General features: G+C 44.0%; 1 protein-coding gene across 1 annotated transcript in view; it reads left to right on the plus strand.

The window, feature by feature from the left end:
- RNF152 (ring finger protein 152) overlaps nucleotides 1-22,835 on the plus strand; it is a 130,003-nt gene that overhangs the window by 16,051 nt on the left and 91,117 nt on the right. The window lies entirely within an intron of this gene.

Here is a 22,835-nt window from a genome sequence, read left to right on the forward strand (position 1 = left end):
GATATTACTCATTAGAAAAGGCTGAGCTACAGAGATTCAAACGGCTTTGAAACGAACTTGGACTTGGTTTTTCAATATTTATCCCCTCTCCCCCCTCCCCTTCTTTCCGTTTTAACTATATAGTTTTCTCCTTTCCTTTTTTTCTTATCAGAAGAACTTTGGTTGGGGGAGGTGAAGAGGGAAGTGGGGAGTGAAAGGGGAGTGGGAGGTGAAGTGGGAGAGCCTCTCTCTTTCTCTGCAGATTTGTATTTTTTTTTCTTTCTTTTGTAGACTTTGCAGACTTTGTATTTTTGCTTTCAATGTAGGTAGGGGTGGAGGTGGAGGCGGTGGCCAGAACGCTGATTTATAATACCAGCCGTAGTTTTTGTAGAGCTTTGTAGAATTGTTTAAAATGTCTCAGCAGGCTAAAGCTAAGTTCTCACCTGGCCAACCCAAATCAGTAGGGGCGTCAATCTCTCAGGAAGCCCTCAAAGAAATGCAACAATTTTATCTTGAGAATTTGAAGCAGACTCAAGTTGTATTAAGCAATCAGATAGAGAGTCTTGCTAACAAAATAGAAGCTTTAGATGATAAGTGCAAGGATACCAAGAAGGATATTGCTGAAGTGGTCAAAATTACAAAGTCAATAGAAGGGAAGTTCAAACAAACCGACCTAAGGATAGGAGAAATTGCAAGCAAACAAGAAGAACAAGATATTAAAACGGCCAAATTGGAACAGGGTCAAGCAGATTACATACTCAGATTAGTTAATATCCCTGAGGACAAAGGCGAGAATTTAATGGAGATGGTAACAGAGGCACTTACAAACATTATAAGGAAAGACCAGGAGGAGATAGAAAAAGAAATTGATTATATAATAAGAGTGGGATCACAGTATGCAAGGAAAAACGATCTTCCGAGGGAAGTCCATGTAAAGTTTGTGAGAAGATGTATTAAAGAAAAAATTTGGAGAGAAATAAGGGAGGTTCCACTCATGGTTAAAGGAACTAGGATCAAAGTGATGAGAGAGATCCCTTGGGCAATAAGGTATAAAAGGAAACCATATGCGAATTTAGTGGCAATGTTACAAAATCAAGGGATCATGTATAGATGGCTGTTCCCAGAGGGGCTGCTGTTTACACATAGGGGAACAAGATACAAGATAGATTCTTATGAGAAGGCGGAAGATTTTTTGATAAACCAAGCTAAATCTTGGGTATGGAAAGGAGAGAGAGGCAAATTCAGGGAAAAACAGGACAAGACTGATTCAAGTGGCGTGGGAGAACCGGATGATCCGGCCTCCTCAAGCGAAAGAGAGGAGGGGGAAGTACAGGGAGAGGAAAGGTCTCAGAGAGAAACCAGGGCGCAGAGAAAAAAGAAAAACTTTCCAGGTGAATAAAAAGCCGGTTCTTTCTTTTCCTTTCTTTCCTTCCCCAAATAAGAATGAACAAGTTAAAATTTATTTCGTTGAATGTTAATGGTTTGAATTCCCCAAACAAAAGAAGACGTACATTTTTGCAATTAAAGAAAATAAATTCAGATATTATATGTTTGCAGGAGACACATTTGAGAAAGAGAGATGAATGGCTATTACGGAATGAAAAACTAGGTAGGGCATTTATAACCTCTGAAGCACAAAAGAAAAAAAGAGGATTAGTTACTTATGTTAGAGGGAACTTGCAAGCCAGAATGGTTTTTCAATCGGAAGATGCAAGATTTCAGGGGATAGAAATCGTTAAAGAATCTTTGAAAATCTTATTGGTTAATATATATGCACCAAACGACAAACAGAACAAGTTTTATAAGGATCTTTATAGGGAAATCAGAACTCAAGATTATGATAGGATATGTCTGTTGGGTGATTTTAACGCGGTTTCATGCCCAAAGCTAGATAGAAGCTCTAGAAGATCCGGAAGTAATACCCTACCGGAGGTCTTTTTTAGGCTGGTAGAAGAATTTACTTTAGTAGACATTTGGCGAACTCTAAATCCGGACAAAAATGATTTTACTTTCTTTTCCTGTAGACACAACTCATGGTCTCGTATAGACATGATGTGGATCTCAGTAAACTTAACGAAATTAATTGAGGAAGTAGAAATCCTCCCCAACACAATTGCTGACCATAATCCCATTATCATGGCAATGAGAGATGTTAAGAGAAGTCCAGGGTGGAGAATGAATCCAAAACTGTTAGAGGATAAAGAATTTATTAAACATGCCAGAAAAGAGTTGAAGGCCTTTTTTCAATTAAATACACAGGAAGACATTTCTTATACAACCTTATGGGAAACGAGTAAAGCATACATGAGAGGTATAGCTATCAGCTACAATGCTTTTAAGAGTCGGGAGGAAAATAGAACCCTAACAGATTTAACAGAAAAAATAAAGATAAAAGAAAGACAGCTAAAAGAGAAACCGACCTTACAAGAAATGAAATCAGAATTAAAGATGTTGCAACATAAGGTCCACCTAATATTTTTGGCAGAGATGCAGAAAAAGGTCAGACACGCCAAACAACAGTTTTTTGAAAATGCGAATAAGCCAGGGAGATGGTTAGCCTACAAAGTCAGAAAAGAGAGAGAGAGGAAAATAATAAATACCCTGAAGGATAAAGAAGGTAATCAAAAAACATCTCTAGCAGAGATGAAACGTATAGTCTGTGATTTCTATACTCAGCTATATAGAGGCAGTGATATCGACGGGGACGCACAAGATAGGTATCTTAAACAAAAGGTAACACAAAGACTAACTAAGGATCAGAAAGAAATTTTGGGCCATTCTCCCACGATGTTAGAATTAGAAGAAGCTTGGTCTAAACTCAAGAAACATAAAGCAGCGGGACCGGATGGCTTCCCCGCTGAATATTATATAATGCTGAAAGAGACCCTGATAACACATTTTAAACTTCTTATTGATGAAGTCTGGAGTGTATGTAAGACTCCAGACTCTTGGAATGGGGCCAATGTAGTCTTAATCCCAAAAACCATAATTGACTTAGACCAGATTAGAAACTATCGGCCGATCTCGCTGTTAAACGTAGATTATAAAATTTATGCGTTGATTTTGGCCAACAGAGTGAAGAAGATATTAAAAACATTAATACATGAGGATCAGGCAGGTTTTCTACCAAAGAGACATTTGAGAACCAATATAAGAATTGTATCAAACATTTTAGAATATTATGAGGTTCATAGGGAAAAGGAAATGCTATTGTTTTTTATCGATGCCGAAAAAGCATTCGATAATCTTAATTGGGGGTTTATGTTTCGTTTATTAGAAATAATGGACTTTGAGGAACAGTTTACCAAAAATATTCAGGCTATCTACAAAGATCAAACGGCAAAGATAATAATAAATGGAAGTCTGACCGAGGAGATAATAATACATAAGGGGACGAGACAGGGCTGTCCGCTCTCACCGTTACTTTTTATTCTGTCCTTGGAGGTCTTAAACTCTTCTATAAGAGCTAATGATAAAATCTCAGGATTGAATGTCAAAGGGGAATCCTATAAAGTCTTATCATACGCAGATGACATGGCCCTGATTCTACAAAATAATAAGGTGACTATAGACGAAACGCTAAAAGAATTGGCGGAATATGGGTCTGTGGCAGGATTAAGAATAAACAAACAGAAATCCAAAATACTCACCAAAAATATGTCACCACAAAGGATAAAGGAATTGGAGACAAAAACAGGGTTTAGTAATCACCCAAAAGTTAGATACTTGGGCATAGAATTCACAGGCAGATGTAGTAATCTCTATGAAAATAACTGTGGACCACTGTTAAAAGAGATTGAATCCCTATTAAAAAAATGGGCAAATTTAAAGATCTCTTTTATGGGTAGAGTTGCACTTGTCAAGATGACCATTTTACCTAAAGTCATGTTTTTGTTTCAAACAATCAATTTTGTGATAAAGAAACCCTTTTTTGATAAGTTGGACCAATTAATTAAAAAATTTATATGGCTAGGAAAAAAACCTAGAGTGAAATGGAAATTATTGAAAGATAGAAAGGAAAATGGTGGCTTAGGACTCCCGGATTGGGAATCATATCACATTGCCTGTGTTATGCTTTGGTTAAAAGAGTGGATCTTATTGGAGAACAACAGAATTTTAGCTCTTGAGGGTTTCAATCTTCACGCAGGGTGGCATGCGAACCTTTGGTATGTTTCCAAGGGACAGAACTATTTTAAGAACCAGTTAATACGTAAAACTATTCTAGAGACCTGGTTAAAGGTAAAAAGAAAAGTTTATGTTAAAACCCCGAGATGGTTATCCCCCGAAGAAGCTTCAATTCTACCTCAATTATGGCATCTTAATAGAAAGGCTAGATATTCAGATATATTAGACGAGAAAGATAATCTTAGAACGAATGAAGATCTTGAATCCAGAGGGGTAAAGTTCGATTGGTGGACGAGGAATCAAATAGTTGCAAAATATAACATGGACAAGCCTAAGGGCTTCACTAAAGATAATTTTGACTTTGACAAGATATTAGTTAAAGAGGATGAAAAAGTAATTAAAAAAGTTTATAACTATTTGATGCAAATTAAGCTAGAAGATGAGGTGGTAAAGGAACCAATGATAAAGTGGGCGCAAAACCTGCAGAAGACTGTAGATTTAGAAGAATGGGATTCCTACTGGAGGCTAAATTATAAATACATTAAACCAATAAATCTCAGAGAAAATTCTTTTAAAATCTTTCACAGATGGTACATTACTCCTCTACAACTCTCCAAAATAGATAAATCCATCTCACCAAAGTGCTGGAAATGCGGCTCGGCAATAGGCTCCTTTTTCCACATCTGGTGGAATTGTAAAGCCACAAATAAATTCTGGATAATGGTTTACGAGCTCTTAAAGGCAATATTACAAATTGACATCCAATTTAAACCAGAACTGATGTTATTATCTTTTGTTAGAAAAGTAATCCCCAAAGAAGATATTCAGGTGACGATGTATATTCTTACATCTGCAAGGACAATTTTCGCCAGATATTGGCGACAAGAGAAGTGCCCCAAAATAGAGGAGGTGGTGGATAAGATTTTTAATGCAGCAGAAATGGATATACTTTCGAGTTTGTTGAAAGGGGACTCTGAATCAGAGGCCAAAATGAAGTGGGAGAAATTTTATAGATGGTATGAGGGAAACAGGCAAGAATCTGTGTTAGTAAATTAAATGTTTGACAAATTCCTTATTATTAATGTTAAATTATATACAATTTGGTTTCTTGTATGAAATATTTAGAATGAGAACTTTGTGAGTTTGGTTAAAATTGCCAATTGCGGATATAAAACTACAGATGACCCTTCTCAAGGACGACTATGACTAATAATCACAGCAGTATATATTATTGCCTTTTTTTTCTTTTTTTTTTTCTCTTTTCCGTTCGCTTGTAAGATTACAAATGTTGTAACTCTTTGTATGCTGTTTTTCGATTGAATAAAACATTAAAAAACCAAAAAAAAAAAAAAAAAAAAAAAAAGAAAATACCTGGAGACTTTGGGGGTGGATCCAGGAGAGGGTGGGTTTTGGAGAAGGGAGGGGCCTCCACATGGTACAATGCCATAGAGTCCACCCTTCGAAGCAGCCATTTTCTCCAAGGGAGCTGGAGATCACCTGTAAAAGCGGGAGATATCCAGGACCCACCTGAAGGTTGGCAAGGCAGCTCTATCAGAACTATGGAATGTGGGAAAGGGCGGAGAGGGGGAGGGCTTAAGATGTCTCCTTGTGCCAGGGATACCAGCCTCCAACGAGACCTATGGATTTCCTGGAATTACAGCTCATCTTCTGACTACAGAGATCAATTCTGGATGCTTTGGAGGGTGGACTCTGTGACCCTGTACCCCACTGAGGTCCCTGCCCTTCCCAGGCTCCACCCCCAAATCTCCAGGAGTCCCCAGCCTGTATCTGCAATCCTACTCCCCCATCCCTTGCCAGAGGCCACAAGCGATCTGGCAACTCTTCATCATGCTGTTTTCCTTACCTGAAATGTATTATAGTATCCTGATGGTTTGTATACTGTTTATTGCCCTATGTGGCATTTTATCTGGTCTTTGACCACAATAAAGCTGAACTGAACTTACCTGAAATGGCCCTAGGGAGTTACTATTTGCCTTACATGTACTGATGGCTGTGCATAGGTTTCCCCAGGGGGCAAATCACAGCTCTTCAAGATCGTTTCTGGGTTTGGGGAAAGGCTTAATCCCCCCTCTCCCTCCACACCACAATCTTGATCTGAATCAGGTTCCTGTGGAGCCAAGAAAGATGTGAAGATAATGTAGCACATAGGGTGTTTTTACACTGACAGTTTGTGACTCCCTATCACTGCATTGGAAACTCACCTTTTACATTACCTAACATTCTCACAATTGTTTTGCGTCCTTGCTGCCCAAAGCATCTACATTTGTTTCAGTGAGATGAGTTCTGGTGCTGCTGTTGCAACATTTTTCTCAAAACTAGTTTTGATTCGGTGATGTCTCTACAGCCGTTTCAAACTTGTATTGTGGAAGTTTTCATGCATTTTAAAAGACTCCTCCAAAAGCCACAAGGTGCAGTAATTTGCATGAGAACTGACAGCACTTGAAATTTTTACATATCATTGCTTGCCTCATCTTGTAATTTAAATGAGTATTGTTTTTGCAGTGTTGAAATGATTTCCAAGCAATTGTATACATTTAACTAAGCACTGGTATTCTGGCTGTCCTCTGATTGCCCCCCCCCCCCAATTGAAACGCTTTCAGCAGGAAATATAGAAGTTTGGCTACGCAAAATGAGCGCAGCAAATCCACCAATGAAAAAGGAAAATAATTAAAGCGGAATGGTGGCAGGCGATTTGAATACTCTAAAACTCTGGCTCAAACTGAATGTAAAAACACCCATAGTCAGGGTGAGAGCCAGTTTGGTGTAGTGATTAAGTGTGCAAACTCTAATCTGGGAGAACCGGGTTTGGTTCTCCACTCCTCCACTTGCAGCTGCTGATGTGACCTTGGGTCAATCACAGTTCTCTCAGAGCTGTTTTCTCAAGAGCCATTCTTTGAAAGAGCTCTCTCAGTCCCACTTATCCCACAGGGCGTCTGTTGTGGGGAGAGGAAGGGAAGGTGATTGTAAAGCTGCTCTGAGACTCGAGGGAAGGGCAAGGTATAAATCCAATCTCCTGCTCCTCCAGGGTTGCCAGCAATACTCCCTCTAAGCTGTGGAGTCCTGTGAGCAAAAAGTCTACTTCAGGGGTGGCCAAACTGTGGCTCAGGAGCCACATGTGGCTCTTTCACACATATTGTGTGGCTCTCCAAGCCCCACCTCCCTGTCCGCCAGCTTGGAGAAGGCATTTCTCTCTTGAAATCACTTCTCCAAGCCAAGCCAGCCGACGGCTTGGAGAATGCATTTAAAGTTGCTTTCTTTCCACCTCTTCTTCCGCCATCTATTTCCCTCCCTTCATGTCTTGAACATCTGACGTCCATGTCTTGCGGCTCTCAAACATCTGGTGTTTATTCTATGTGGCTCTTCTCTTAAGCAAGTTTGGCCACCCCTGGTCTACTTCATGAGCTGGGCCGCACCCCACCCCCAGTCAAAAGGCCAGCAAGCCACTGGCTGCCCAGAATCACATAAGAAGTGGAGGAAGGGTGGTGTGGGCTTCTCTAGGGCAGGGGTGGCCAACAGTAGCTCTCCAAATGTTTTTTTGCCTACAACTCCCATCAGCCCCAGCCATCCCCAGGCAGCATGGCCAATGGCTGGGGCTGATGGGAGTTGTAGGCAAAAAACATCTGGAGATCTACCATTGGCCACCCGTGTTCTAGGGGTTAACGAGGGCTGCTGGGTGTGAAAAGCTCCTGGTACCTGGCTAGCTGCCCGCTCTCCTAATCCAAGGACTGTTATGCAGCTGCACGTACTATTCAGTGGACAAGGCAGGTAGGTGGGGAGGAGGAGGGGGGCCATCAGGAAGGTTCAGGAGCTCCGTTCCTGTGAGCTCCTGCTGAATCTGAGGCCTGGTAACCACAGAATTGGAACATGGCTTTGGACATTACATTGATGTTTGCAAATGAGTTTGGGCAGCTGTTGCTTCCTTTTATAAGAGTTTACTGTCTGAGTTGGTTGCAAAGAAGTCAGCTAGTCAATGAAATGGATTTCCTGGCTAAAAGCTTGAAACTAGAAGAATAACACACACTTTAAGTCACATTTTAAGAAGAATTAAGGAAGGTGTCATCGTGGGAGAGGGAGAAGAAGGGTATTGCTGGGTGGCAAAGATATATAAGGAGCTATGTGTAGGAAGGTTGTACGATTATTATTGATCTGACCACCTTGAAATTCACCTTTTAAAACTTTATTTTACCTCAACGGAAGGTTTGCTATCTATTCTAATTACATTGTTTTGCATTCTCTGTACAGACTAGTCATGCAAACAGTCATGGTGCTTTCGTGAGCCATCCAAAACAAAACTGAAAAGAACTAGAAAGACATCTGGAAATGAGTTGTTCTGCTCAGCCCTAACCTGTTTTGGGAGACTGCGGGAGGAAACAGGGATGTTCCATTTTGGACACTATAAAAAAAATCCTGAAAACAAGAAGCTCAAGTCTTCTGCCTTCTGTGCCTGTTACAGGTTATCATGTCCAAATCTGATTTTATTTATCCAGAATGGAAGAGAAGGAATTTGGAGAACAAGAGGAGATCAACTTCACTTTATATACATAAAAAACAAAAATAAAAATTCTAATGAGAGAAAAGAAAGTTTCTCTCAACTGCTCCAACTGAAAAACTGCTTTCTAATGAGACAGGGAGTGGCAGGGCTTTTTTGGTAGCAGGAACTCCTTTGCATATTAGGCCACACACCCTGATGTAGCCAATCCTCCAAGAGCTTACAGGGCTCTTAGTGGAGGGCCTACTATAAGCTCCAGGAGGACTGGCTACATCAGGGGTATGTGGCCTAATATGCAAAGAAGTTCCTGCTCCAAAAAAAAAAAAGCCCTGGGGAACGGCATACCTAGGAAGAAAAGAAATGGGGCTCCTCTTGTTACTCCCTACTGTTTCATTAACAGCACCTGGGAAGTAAAGCAGGTATTAAACAAGCTTGTTCAGGGATGAGAAAGCAGAACCAGAGCAGATTAATGGCCTACCCAAGGCCACAGAGGGCATCATACTTAGAATTTGTAATCACAAGTTTCCCCCAGGCCCCAGATTGCATTAATACAATGAGTTTACGCTTCATGCGCCTTCCTCCTTCCACAGTCATATACACCCCAGCAGGCATGTGGAATATTGCTCTGCACTCCTTACTTCCCTGATGAGTGAGAAGTCCTGGGTCACAGCTGAAGAGTTCAGTTTCATTTGGACGACAGAACACTGGAGATTTATGGTGTCTGAGTAAGGTCTATTTATTTACACATATACAAGCAGAGAGCTTGGGAAGCAAACAGGATAACTGCTGATCCCGCATCAGATGCCCAGGATGAGCAGTGAGACGCCCAAGGCACTTCCCCTTCAGCTATCTCATCTCTCTGGCCAGATTCAGACTTTTCTTATCTGCCTTTCCTCCAAATGCTGATGGGCCAGGGCTTTTTTTTTTGTACTAGGAACTCCTTTGCATATTAGGCCACTCCCCCAATGTAGCCAATCCTCCAAGAGCTTACAGGCCTCTTAGTACAGGGCCTACTGCAAGCTCCAGGAGGATTGGCTACATCAGGTGGGAGTGGCTTAATATGCAAAGGAGTTCCTGCTACAAAAAAACCCTTGCTGATGGCTATTATATTCCAAAGGCTATATCAGTGCAGCCCTTTGTGAAGCATGGGTTCCGCAAGAGGTGATAACTTTAAGCAAGAACACAGCAATGTGGGCCATTCATGAACTGGACTGCAGTGCTAAGCTTTGTGTGTGGAAATGCAGATCATTGCGAAAGAGAGCATGCAAGAAAAAGTAGATGTGTGAGAGAATATACTCATTTTTGCAGCAGTGTGTACATGTGCAAGCAATGCTCCCTCTAAGCTATGGAGCCTTGTGAGCAAAAATTCTACTTTGTGAGCTACTGGCATTAAAGTTATGAGCTGCTGCATCAATTACCGTATTTTTCGCACCATAAGATGCACTTCCCCCCCAAAAAAAGTGGGGGGGAAAGTCTGTGCGTCTTATGGAGCGAAGGTACCATACGTACCTTCCTGGGGGGGTGATCCGCTGCCTCCGTCCCGGCGCTTCCCCGCGCCTGCCTGGCTCCAGCTCTGACGCTTACAGCAAGCACCAGGATCGCTCGCTCCGCCCTCCAATCCCAGCGCTTGCTTTAAGCATCAGCGCTGAAGCCATGCAAACAGGCAGGGAGAAAGCACGCCGCCCCCTCCACAGCCGGTGCTTGCGAAGCGCTGGGTTTGTGGAGGGGGGGGTGCTTCCTCTGTGCCTGTCTGCCTGGCTTCAGCTGCTGCTTATAGCAAGGGCTGGGATCGGAGGCAGCCAAGCCTCCGATCCCAGCCCTTGCTATAAGCAGCATCTGAAGCCAGGCACAGGGGAAGCACCCCCCCCCTCCGCAAACCCAGCGCTTCGCGAAGCGCTGGGTTTGCGGAGGGGGCGGCATGCTTTTTCCGTGCCTGCGTGCCTGGCTGGGAGACAAGCGGCGAGATCGCTCCCTCCGCCCCCACCGCAAACCCAGCACTTCGCAGGGAGCGATCTCGCTGCTTGTCTCCCAGCCAGGCACACAGGCGCGGGGGAAGCACGCCAGCGCCTGCGTGCCTGGCTGGGAGACAAGCGGCGAGATCGCTCCCTGCGAAGTGCTGGGTTTGCGGTGGGGGCGGAGGGAGCGATCTCGCCGCTTGTCTCCCAGCCAGGCACCTGCGTCTTATGGTCCGGAGCGTCCAATGGACTGAAAAATACGGTAGTTTGCTCTGAGGCCATTTTTCCTGAGCTAAGACAAAACTGTGTGAGCTGGAGGCTTAAAAACTGTGAGCTAGCTCACACTAACTCAGCTTAGAGGGAACACTGCCTGCAAGAATTCATGTGTATCTGCAAATCTACATGTGTGCATGTGACCGTGTGCGTTAAGACAACATGAGTGTAAAATTATGTGTGTACACAAGATCTGAATAGCGATGTGTATTTTGTGGGGGGGAAAGACAGGCCTGGGAACAGAAAGCAGGGTGAAAAGGTAGATAAGGAAACAGCAAGTACAGAGAAGTTATGATACCAGGAGAGCCAAGTGAAAGTCTAGAGGAGTGACCGTGAGATGTTAAGAAAGAAAGTTGCCTATTGTCCCCTTTTCCAAGGTACTAGACTAGTCCTTTGAGGGAGGAAGGGTCCAGGCATAACAGGGGTGGGGTGGGGAGAGAGTTTGCTTTGATACTGACAGCAATATGCAAGACTGCTAATAGTTTAAGCATATTTTATTTTATTTTTTTTAATATTTAATTATGTCTATCTGTGTCCTTTATAAAATGTATATCGCCGCTACCTGGCATTACATTTCATGACAAGCATGGCCCCACCTGACAAGGCCTCATTTATGTCAGATCTGGCCCTCATAACAAATGAGTTTGGACTAGTAGGAGAAACAGTGGGGGGCAGAGATGATGTTGCATTATGGATAGACATCACCATATTGGCGACATGCAACAACAACAAAACCCTGGAGTGTTGACTGTAATATGAGGTTTGTCACATCCATGATGTCAGCACATGGAATGACATCATTTCTGCCCCTTGCCCCACCCTCACAGCTTTTGGGTGTGCTAGAAAGGGGCTTGGCTCCTTAGTACTACCCACCCCCCCCTCCCCAAAGTGTGCTCAGGGCCAGCCCTAAATTGTCTGGCACCCTAGGCAAGGCCAACTTCCGAGGCCCCCTCCCACACTGATAATGTCACCAAGTCACAGAGGCACCCAATTCAGTGCCCCTAAAAGGCAATCACTCAGTTTGCCTAGTGGCAGGGCTGGCCATGGAGTGTGCCATGGACTCCGAGGCAAGCACCAGCCGTTGCGCTAAAAATAGGCCAGTGAAAGGTTCTTGCATGCCAAGAATCTGTACCCAACAAAGACAAATTATGAGATTGTAGACAGTGGTTTATGTCTTTCGATAGCTCTTATCCCAGCAGAAAGAAAAGAAAATCCTTTTGTGAAAGGAACCCTTTATTGCTGCCATCATCTTCATAGGCCTGCGTTTCTGGTATTTGTATATCCTATCGATAGCATCAAGCTAAAACTCAACAACAGAGTCAAATTAGATTTGAGGAAGGCAGTCAATAGAGGTGCAAGAAAGCAAAGAGCACCTAAGTGGGCAATTTGGGAAAAGTTAGCTGCACTGAAATCCCATAGAAATCAATGAGACCAAGTGCAATCCTGAACAGAGTTATGCCTTTCTAAGCCCATGCACTTCAATGGACTTGGAAAAGGTATAACTCTATTTAGGAACGCACTGCAAACCATTTCCGGTTGCACTTAACGGCAATTGATTTTTAGTGGGGTTTAACCCAGCAATAGGACACCAATTTGCTTGTGGCTGAGCTCTGTTCACTCCAAGGGAACTTATGGACCTTCGGTATATTTAGTACTGCAGCTCTGAAACCTGATTCTAGGCATGCTTGCTCGCAGGGGTTGTTTTGTAGAAAAATAGGTGGTGGAGCTCATTAGCATAACTCATTAGCATATGCCACGCCCTCTGGCAAGCAAGGCCAGCTTGCGCTGGCTAGAGATCCAGCCAGCCCAAGCAGTCCTCGTTCACCTGGGGCTCTCCTTGGCCACTCCTCCCCAGTCAAAAGGCCAGCAAGCCACCCACCACTCAAAATCACATAAGAAGTGGAGAAGGGGTAGTGTGGGCTTCTCCAGGGGTGAATGGGGGCTGCTGGGGGTGTGGCAAAGCCCCTGATAGTTGGCTGGCTGCCCACTCTCCTAATCCAGGGATTGTTATGCAGCTGCACCTCCTATTCAATGGACAAGGTAGGTGGGGGGGGGAGGAGGAGGGGGCTGTCAAAAAGGTTCAGGAGCTGTGCTCCTGTGAGCTGCTGCTGAATTCAAAGCCTGCTCACTCGGAAGCAAGTTCCACTGAGTTCAAGGCAGCTTTGCACGTGGATTAACTTGTGCTGCTGTGCACTTTTTCAGCTCATCTGGTAGTAGTGGAAAGTGCCATCAAGTTGTAGCTGACTTGTGGTGACCCCATGGGGTTTTTGAGGCAAGAGACACTGAATTGTGGTTTGCAATTGCCTGCCTCTCTCTTTAGCACCTCAGGACTTCCTGGGTGGTCTCCCATCCAAATATTAACCAGGGCTGACCCTGCTTAGCTTCCATGATCTGGTGGGATTGGAATAGCCTGGGCCATTTATTTCAGGGTCTCAATGTATGTACGTATATGTGTTGTTGTTGTTCAGTTGCACAGTTGGGTCCGACTCTCTGTGACCCCATGAACAAAGTCACGCCTGTCTTCCACCATCCTCCGAAGACTGCTCAAATTCATGTTAGTCACATCAGTAACGCTATCCAGCCATCTTATCTTTTGCTGTCCCCTTCTTCTTTTGCCTTCTGTTTTTCCCAGCATCAGGGTCTTCTCCAGTGAGTGCTCCCTTCTCATTTGGTGGCCAAAGTATTTGAGCTTCAGCTTCAGCATCTGACCTTTCAGGGAACAATCTGGGTTGATTTCCCTTAGGACTGACTGATTTGATCTTCTTGCAGTCCAAGGGACTCTCAAGAATCTTCTCCAGCACCACAGCTCAAAAGCATCTATTCTTCTGTGCTCGGCCTTCCTTATGGTCCAGCTCTCACAGCCATACATGACTATTGGGAATACCATCGTTTTGACTATACGGACTTTTGTTGGCTGGGTGATGTCTCTACTTTTTATTATACTGCCCAGGTTTGCCATAGCTGTCCTCCCAAGGAGCAAACGTCTTTTAATTTCATGGTTACAGTCACCATCTGCAGTGATCTTGGATCCCAGAAATGTGAAGTGATATGTACATATATGTACTAATTTCAGCTTCAAGAAGGACCAGGGGTTATTTCGTAGAAAAAGAGGTGCTGGAGCTCATTAACACAACTCATTTTCATATGCCACACACCCCTGACATCACTGGGAGGTGTACTACATTATATCAGCTCAGTATCTACCTTAAAATGCTTCCTGAATTATAACTGTCGTCATAAAACCTTACTCCCATTCAATGCTCCCTCTTAAGCCATGGAGTCTTGTGAGCAAAAATTCTACTTCGTGAGCTACCAGCGTTAAAGCTGTGAGTGAGTGGTTCGGCTACTGCATAAATTAGTTTGCTCTGGGGCCATTTTTCCTGAGCTAAGACAAAAATGTGTGAGTCGGAGGCTAAAGAACTGTGAGCTAGCTCACACTAACTCAGCTTAGAGGGAACACTGCTCCCATCATACTTTTTAAATGACTTTCTCCTATGTGGCCACAGGGGCATGAGGAAAATTTCCATCTGTCTGCTTTATATGTTTTGGTTCTTTTCCCATTTTTTTTTGGTGGGGAAAAATATTAGAAAGTTTGTCAAATCTTAAGAGTACAGCAAAATTTTCACAGGAGGGTTGAACAATGGAGCCCAATAGCAAGTATTTGGTGGTGTGGGGTAAGAACGAAAGAGCGCAATAAAATTTAGAGGTTCTGGAGCTCCGCTTCTGTGAGCTCCTGCCCAAAATGCGGCCTAAGAAGGACCCCTGCATTTGCCCATAATTTTGTGAAAATGAGGTCAATGATTCCTAACAAAATAACCTGAGAGCCAATACTTGATGTCAGAACTGAAGCCCACAGTACAGCTTGAATGGGAAACATCAAGCAAGGCTTTAGCCTGCCCCCTCCCCCTCCCATGCTGATTATGATGATTAAAAGAAAGAACTGCAGGAAAATCACCAGCAACAATGAAGGAAGCCTGGCCTCTGGGATGCACAACACAGTGAGGCGGAAGATGGCTGGAGAAGCCTGCAGAATGAGGAGGCCGTATCAGTGGCAGACAGACCTGGGATGGGAAACAGATAAGGCAGGATCAAAGGCTGTGGAATGGAGCCAGATAAAAGAAGCTTTGGTGAAGGATGCGAGGCAACCGGGAGAGGAGCCAAAATGGAAGAAGCTCTGTGTTTTATCTGACGTAGAATGTCAAAGATAAGAATAAAAGAAGAACCCTGATGCAGCATTCTGTTTCACACAGTGGCCAACCAAATACTCTAAAGGCCCATTGATAGGGCATAGAGGCCAAGGGCTTTCCCTGTGTTGCCTTCTAGCAGTGGATATGCTATGGTGGCTGTATAGCCCTCTGGATATGGGTATCTTAAGAACATAAGAGAAGCCACGTTGGATCAGGCCAATGGCCATCCAGTCCAACACTTTGCGTCACACAGTGGCCATCAGGAGGTCCACCAGTGAGGCCAGGACACTAGAAGCCCTCCCACTGTTGCGCCCCTCCAAGCACCAAGAATACAGAGTATCACTGCCCCAGACAGAGAGTTCCAATGATAAGCTGTGGCTAATAGTCACTGATGGACCTCTGCTCCACATGCTTATCCAATCCCCTCTTGAAGCTGGCTATGCTTGTAGTCGCCGCCACCTCCTGTGGCAGTGAATTCCACATGTTAATCACCCTTTGGGTGAAAAAGTACTTCCTTTTATCAGTTCTAACCCAACTGTTCATCAATTGCATTGAATGTCTATGAGTTCAATGAAATTGAACTCTTTTTTAGCCATTGTTGCTAGTAGCCATTCCTGGACCTATTCTCCAAAAATCTGTCTAAGCTTTTTTTGCAACAATCTATACCTGTGACCACAGTGCATCCACTGGCATGGATTTCCACTATTTACTTATTCAACGAGTACTGCTCTTGTGTTGGCAAGAGGATCCTTGCATCAGAGCAGGGGTGTCAAACTCATTTGTTATGAGGGCCGGATCTGACATAAATGAGACTTTGTCGGCCAGGCTATATTGGTCTGGGCCATGTGTGTTCCTATTTAAGATTAGGTAGCAGAGATATAAACTTTATAAAGAACACAGACAAACACAAAGATTTTTTTAAAAAAAAGACTTAAAATAAAACATGCTTAAAGCATTAGAGCTTGTTGGTCTTAAAGGTGCTTTCTTTATATTTCTCCCATGGGATCCAGGGAACTAGGCAAAGGAAGCTCTGGCTCTTTCCTTCCTTCCCCAGGGAAGAGGGAGGAGCCTCAGCCAACAGAAGGAAGAGAGGCTTGGCTCAGTAGCTCTGCTGTGCGATTGAGAGAGTCAGGCAAAGCAAGCTCTGCCTTCTCCCCTTCCTCCCCAAGGGAGGAGCCTCAGCCAATGAAGAAAATAAAGGTTTTGCTCTGTAGCTCCTGTGCAATTGAGCAAGCCTGGCAAAGCAAGCTGTGATGCAGAAGGAAGCAGATGACAGCCAGTTGCTCAGAGGCCTGATAGGAGCCCTCTAGGGTTCTGATTTGGCCCCCGAGCCACATGTTTGACACCCCTGCATCAGAGGCACCAGCAGAACAGACTTGGATCTTGTCCAATGTGTTTTCTACATTAGATCAACAAGCCATCAAATATCACAAGTCAACAAATTAATGAAGAGGCAGTAATCCTGTCTTCTTTAAGTGATATCTGCCCTTGGAATAAGCACCCCATATTCCATTTCTTCTACCTCATGGGATACACTCAGAGTTAACCATGAGATACATAGGATCAGAAGAAAAACAACAAAAAATAAGTCTCTGAATCCCAGAACCAGGAGGCAATATCAAGGGAAGGCCTAAGCCTCTATGCCCTGTTGAGGCCCTCCAGAGGAACTGGTTGGCCAGTGTAAGACTGGATGCTGGACTAGATGGACCACTAGACTGATCCAGCAGGGCTCACCTGATGTTCTTCTGAAGGCCTTGGCCTCTCTGCTCTATTGTTGGCTGTCCAGAGGAACTGGTTGGCCACTGTGAGACAGGATGCTGGCCTAGATGGACCATTGGTCTGATCCAACAGGGCTCTTATGTTCTTATAAAGGCCTCTGCCTATATTCCCTGTTGTTGGCCATCCAGAGGAACTGGATGGTCACTACGTGAGACAAGATGATGGACTATTGGTCTGATCAACAGGGCTATTATGTTCTTAGAATGGGCGAAGCCTGGGTGCAGAAAAAAGACTGTGCTCTGTTGTGCATAGTGCAGTTGCAGTGTCAAAAATTCAGGAGGCTGAAGGCAGCCACCATTTCAAAACCCAAGGCTCTATTGTAGGCTGAAACAGTGACTTTTCCACCTAATTTAGATGCAATTGCTCATCCCCAGAATTAGAAAAAATCGATGATGAGCTCATAAAATGGGGTGACTCCTATTTCAGTGAAGGCGGACAGGAAACTTGCCTGATGGGGTGATTTCTTTTGATGACATTTCAAGTCACCGAGTCCCAACTGTCAAACTATAAATTGGCTTGTGGTTATTATGGAAATAGCTAGCCCTTACAGCAAATGGGAGGAAACTCTGTGTGGTTTGGTAGCGCCTAATTTGCTTCACTGATGTGCGCCTGATGATATAACTAATTGCAGTTTGAGTGGGGAAATAATAAAGCCATATGTATAACTGCTGCGCATATTTCATAAACGAGATGGCGCTGCTATAAACTGTGAAATTAAATACAACTTCACAGAATGGGAGTGGGCTAATGTGCCAGTGCCCTGCAGTTTTTTTCTAGAGGAAGCCACAGTTAAGTCACTGTGTCCCACTTCGTGGTGGACATTTACAAAATGATTATAGAAGGTAATGTTCCCTCTAATTCCCCCCCACACACACACACACCCTTACTGCTTGGAGCAGTTCACATCCTGAGCAGAACATAACTGCTGTAATCGTAAAACAGGCAACGGACAGTGCAAGACCCTGTGTGGCTCCAGATTGCTGCTGAGCGAGGCTTCCCGTGTTAATGAGCAGCTGCTCACAGGCACAGCTTAGCGGGAACATTGAGTAGGAGGCTCTTTTTGATCTTTTTTAGGACAGGGGTAGCCAAACTTGCTTAACTTAAGAGCCACACAGACTAAACAGTAGATGTTTGAGAGCTGCGAGACATGAACAGGTATTACATACATGTCTTTATTAAAACTCTTAATATTTTCTTTGCACAGAAAGATAAAATACATATATATGCACTTTGCAACACAACTGTGCTAGAAGGAGACTTTAAAAAAAGCTGGGAATAACAGTCCCCATAAGACCAACATAGAGAAAGGTTAAGGAATTGTTTTTTAGCACCAGTGGGAGAAGGAAACACACATGTACCATATAAATCACTGACCACTGTTTGTATCATTATGCATCTCTCTTTGCCTTGACATCAAGGTTAGTAAACACAATTCCTACAAGAGCTATGAAACTAAGGGGAACCCTGTGCTGCCCTCTTTAATTCCATCCCTCCTTCCAGTGGCTACCTTGGCTCTTGTGCTTTCTTTCCCTGCTTTAGGTCTCCAGGTTATCTTGGTGGTGGAGAAGAGCTTGCAAGCCTGCCTATTTCACCCCTCCTCCCCCTTCACACATGGTGGAAATAGTTGCCAGTCTATGTGTCAGCGCTCAGAGGCTGACTGAAGTCCCAATGCTAAGCACACTTACTTGAGAGTAAGCCTGCATTAAGTTCCTCCTCAGCCTCCAGGAGCTGCACAATATATGTGTAAGAGCCACATGTGGCTCCCGAGCTGCAGTTTGGCCACCCCTGTTTTAGGGCAAAATGTGTTGTCTGATTTGTGATTCTTACTCCTAATACTGGGAATGATTTTTTCCCCTTTTGCTAGTTATAAGATCAATAGAACTTAGCATCCTTTTGTAGGAACACATCTGCTTTGCCCTTAGCCTACTATCCAAAAGGGCACTGTTGCAGGAACAGAGCCCCAGATACACTGGAAGAACATCATTGGTATATATACAACATGGACTTTCTGCTGTGCCAAACGGCACCGGACAAACTCTTGCTGATCCTGGGATTGTAGTCCATGAACATCTGGACTAGTAACACCAGCAAGACATCTAAAATAAAGCGAAGTGCAATAAAATAAAGGGAGAAAGATGGCAGGCACTAGAGAGGTTTGTAATTTTATACTTCGTTTCCTAGCAGACATCCAGAATGAATTTTAAACGACTCAGTGCAAAACCCAGACAGGAAACCATTCCCAAACAAAGTCAGAAACATACAGCTCAGGATACCAAGAAACTGGAGACGGGGAGACCATCAGGGCATTAAAACCTGGCATTATAGATGTGAACACTTTCCATACCTACTTGTATCTAACAAAGGGGGCTTTGAGGCGCAGAAGGTTATACCCTGGGAAGCTGGTTGGTATTGAAAGTGCTGCTGGACTCGCCCTGACCTGGATAGGCCAGGCAAGCCTGATCTTGTCAGATCTTGGAAGCTAAGCAGGGTTGACTGCAGCTAGTACTTGGATGGGAGACTGTCCTTGAAATACCCAGTTGAGAGGTGGGGACAGGCTTATTCAGTCACCTCCCTGAACATCCTCCAGGTCCCCAGTGGTCAACATGACTTCCCAGGTGCACACATGAACACACACACACACACAAACCAAAATAAAAAGTGCTGCTGGACTAAAATCTTGCTTTCCAAGAGGTGGTCTATGCCACCTCCAAGAGTTCTGCTTGAGGCAGCTTACAATTAAAAACCATGGCATAAAAAAATCTCCAGTCCATTAAAAATCAAGCTGCTAGACATGAGCAGCATAAAAACTGTCCATAAAACAGAAGCAGACAAGACTCCTGGTAAAAAGACAGGTCTAAGCCTACTGCATAAAAGAAAATGAAGCAGATACCGGGGAGCCATGTCAAAGGGGAAGTGCACCCACAGGAAGTGCCCAGTCTCTAGTCACCATCCACCTCACCTCTGAAAGCAGGACTACAGACAGCAGGGCTTGAGAGGCAGATCTTCATTGGCTGGCCAGACAATAAGGGAGAAGATGGTCCTTCAGGGAGGGGCTGTAGCTCAGTGGCAAAGTGTCTGCTTGGCATGCAGAAGGTCCCAAATTCAATCCCCACCACCTCCAGTCAAAAGATCTTTCTACAGGTGATGTGAAAGACCTCAGCCTGAGACCATGGAGAGCTGCTGCTAGTCTAAATGGACAACACTGACTTCAATGGACTAAGGCTCTGTTTCAGTCAAAGGCAGTTCCATGTGTTCATCTGATCAAGGTATACCAGTCACTGGCCATTGAGGGCTATAAAGGTAAGAACCAGCACTTTGAATTGAGCCTGGAAACAGATGAGTAACCCGTGTAGCTCTTTCAGCACAGGGGTGATGCAATCCCTGTAACCAACCCTTGATAACAGCCTGAGTGCTACATTTTGGGCTAACTGAAGTTTCCAAACTGTTTTCAAAGGTGGCCCCATGTAGAGCACGTTCCAGTAATCTGACATGGATATGATCAGCGCGTGGATCATTGTAGCCAGATTACGCTTTTCAAGGGATGGCCATAGACGGCAAGCCAGCCAGAGCTGATAAAAGGCACTATATGCCAAGGAAGAGAACTGATCCTCCAACATTAGGCCAGGATCTGAGACAGGGGTGGCCAAACTATGGCTCAGGAGTCATATGTGGCTCTTTCACACATATTGTGTGGCTCTCAAAGCCCCCACCACCCTGTTGGAGAAGGCATTTGCCTCTTTAAATCTCTTCTCTAAGCCAAGCCAACCAGTGGCTTGGAGAATGCATTTAAAGTTAAAGTTGCTTTCTTTCCACCTCTCCCTCCTCCCATCTGTTTAGCTTCCTTCCTTCCTTCCTGAAGCTCTCAAACACCTGACGTTCATGTCTTCCAGCTCTCAAACATCTGATGTTTATTCTATGTGGCTTTTACATTAAGCAGGTTTGGCCACCCCTGATCTAACGCCCCAAACTGTGAATCTGCTTCTTTTATGGATTTTTTTTTTGTTATAAGCTGTTTCAAATAAGGTTGTGAGGCCCCTGTTTTGCAAATCTGCATACATCACCCCAATCACATGGGAATGGCAGAAGCTGAGCTTGGGCCTCTTACTACAGAGAATGGATGTGGTTTATATATTCTAGGCTTGCCAGTCTCCAGGTCCTGGAGGGGGATCCCTGGTTCTGCAGGCTCCTCCCCACCACCAGCTAACTGGCTGTTGGGGGAAGCCCGCTCCAACAGCCATGATATGCCTTTAAACCTTGGCAGGCTTAAAAGAACCTTGCTAAGTGCTTCTGTTTTAGACTCTGTGTGTGCCTTTAAATCTCAGCAGCAGGAAAGCAGAGGCCAGGGCAAGCAGACAGAGCCATGAGTGTGTGAAGCTGTGAGAAACGTAGAGAGCAGAGTCTCCCTGTTTTGCATTTACTTTGAAAGTTGTTTCTATAATTAAAATGGATAGGAAAGAGTTGACCTGATTATGGGATGGAGGAAAATGCCACCCCCTTGGCTGCTCTCCTTTCCTGTTCCTGTCTGAAGAAGCTGGTTGAAATACAGCAGATGGTTACATTCAGCAACTCCCATGAGTAAATTGCACCAGTGAGATCACAAATGTGTGAGCTTGCAAACTGTGTTTATTTTGGTTGCTTTGTGAGGGTGTATGCATGTCTCTTTAAAAAGTCATGCTTGGAAATGCTTCCCAAGACTGATAAGGGGACTTGTGGGGGTATGACAAATTACAGTTTTATTTAGTGGACATGATGCTGCCAGGGGAGGCAAAAAAAAAAGCGAGAGAGAGGATGAAGAAATGAAGATTATTCAGGGGAACTGTACTATCACATTTTTATTTATTTATTTATTTAGGGAATGGAAAAGGCTCTTGGCTCCACCCCCAAAGTCCCCAGATATTTTCTGAGTTGAATCTGGCAACTCTAATATATTCACTGGCAAAATGGACAAGACTCTTGGAAGACAAAAAGGGAACTAGGCTGCCCTGACAGGAATCCAGTCTTCAAGTTATGATGAGGGTATGCTATCTTATTACTATCAAAAGGTCTGTCAAAAGGTCTGATTTCTCTTTATCCAAAGCAGCTAGAGGAAAATAGCTTCCTCCCTTTCCCCTCATAAGAAAATCTTGTGAACTAATCGCATCTGAAAGTAAATCCAATGTTGTTAGCTGCCAAAATGGCTGCCAAGATGGCAAACCAGTGGGCTGTTAGGGTGGACAGATGGAAGTTTATTTCTGGCTGAAAGGTTCTTCTTCTCTATAAAAATGTCTGCCACAAATACGGTGCTGATCCAAACTGTGAAGTACAAATTCAGTTAAAGGAGCATCATGGGAGATTTTAAATAAAACCTTCAGAAGTTGACTAAATGTACGTCTTTTAATTTTATTTTCCACTTACATTGCTGAAGCTTTTGTGACAGAATTATCACTGGTTGCACAGGGACGAGTCTAAATTGTGGATTTGTCTCCATAATGGGAGAGAGGGAGGGAAATGACTTATTACTGTCAGCAATCTTTTTTGGTGTATGGTATGGCTGAACAGGTCTGAGAAATATTGGTCCCTCATGCAGCAACTTGCAAGGACAGCTGTTTTTGCAATATAAAAATAATCTAATGGAAAAAAAGAAGAGAAGACCCAGCTAGTTCAAAGCAATAGAAGCAAAGAGACCTGAAGCTGGTTCCCCATGTAGATTTAGCGTACTATATCAAACTAGGACTAAGGCCCATTGGGAAAATAAATACAACATGCTCCAGAAAGAGGTTCTAGGTGAGTGCCCTGGACTTGGGCACTCTGCATCAATTTGCTATGGCGTCATAGCATGATGACGATCACGCAGATGCTGAAGCTCAGCATTCCTTTCATCTGCAGTGCATTCTTGCCGCCTTCTCCTGTTGTATTCAGCCTTGCAGTGTTTAGTATCAGCATGTGCTTGTGGCATGAACTTTTTTTGGGGGGGTGGGCTGGCATGGCTGTGTTATGGTATACCATAGAATATGCACCCATTTTCTGTAGGGGAATTGATCTTTCAGC

The sequence above is a fragment of the Heteronotia binoei genome, chromosome 7 (assembly GCF_032191835.1).
Source record: "Heteronotia binoei isolate CCM8104 ecotype False Entrance Well chromosome 7, APGP_CSIRO_Hbin_v1, whole genome shotgun sequence".
Lineage (NCBI taxonomy): Eukaryota > Metazoa > Chordata > Lepidosauria > Squamata > Gekkonidae > Heteronotia > Heteronotia binoei.